Consider the following 753-nt stretch of genomic DNA (forward strand, 5'->3'; position numbering starts at 1 on the left):
CTATATATATATCCATATATATGTCATCATATAGTTTTTACAAGTTTTAACGTTCGTGAATCACCAGTCAACTTGGGTGGTCAATTGTCTATATGAAACATATTTCAATTAATCAAGTCTTAACAAGTTTGATTGCTTAACATGTTGGAAACATTTAATCATGTAAATATCAATCTCAATTAATATATATATAAACATGGAAAAGTTCGGGTCACTACATGTACTCTATTTAAAATAAGAGAAGTTGAAGATGAACAGATATATCTCATGTTATTTCCCTGGACTTTAAAGGGAGAAGTCAAAGATTGGTTAGAATCGTTACCTGAAGGGGCGATTGATACATGGGACATTTTAGTTGAAAAATTTCTTAAACAATTCTTTCCGGCATCTAAAGCCGTAAGACTTCAAGGAGAAATTGTTACGTTCACACAGAAGCCAAATGAAACTCTATATGAAGCATGGACAAGATTTGGAAAGTTATTGAGAGGATGTCCGCAACATGGTTTAGACACTTGTCAAATAGTACAAATATTCTACCAAGGATGCGACATCACTACAAGAAAAGACATCGACATAGCAGCTGGTGGTTCCATTATGAAGAAAACAGAAACTGATGCTTACAAAATTATTGATAACACTGATTCCCACTCACATGAGTGGCATCAAGAAAAAGATATCGTCAGATCATCTAAAGCAGCTAGAGCCGATTCTAGCCATGACTTAGATTCCATTTCCGCAAAGATAGATGCCGTC

At 34.5% G+C, this 753-nt stretch overlaps 1 non-coding gene across 1 annotated transcript; it reads right to left on the reverse strand.

Moving 5' to 3' along the window:
* Window positions 1-399: 399 nt before the first annotated feature.
* Window positions 400-506, reverse strand: LOC139887014 (small nucleolar RNA R71). Its single transcript, XR_011772868.1, has one exon. It is a non-coding gene; the product is annotated as a small nucleolar RNA R71 (small nucleolar RNA).
* Window positions 507-753: the final 247 nt, after the last annotated feature.

Source organism: Rutidosis leptorrhynchoides, chromosome 1, assembly GCF_046630445.1.
Source record: "Rutidosis leptorrhynchoides isolate AG116_Rl617_1_P2 chromosome 1, CSIRO_AGI_Rlap_v1, whole genome shotgun sequence".
Taxonomy (NCBI): domain Eukaryota; kingdom Viridiplantae; phylum Streptophyta; class Magnoliopsida; order Asterales; family Asteraceae; genus Rutidosis; species Rutidosis leptorrhynchoides.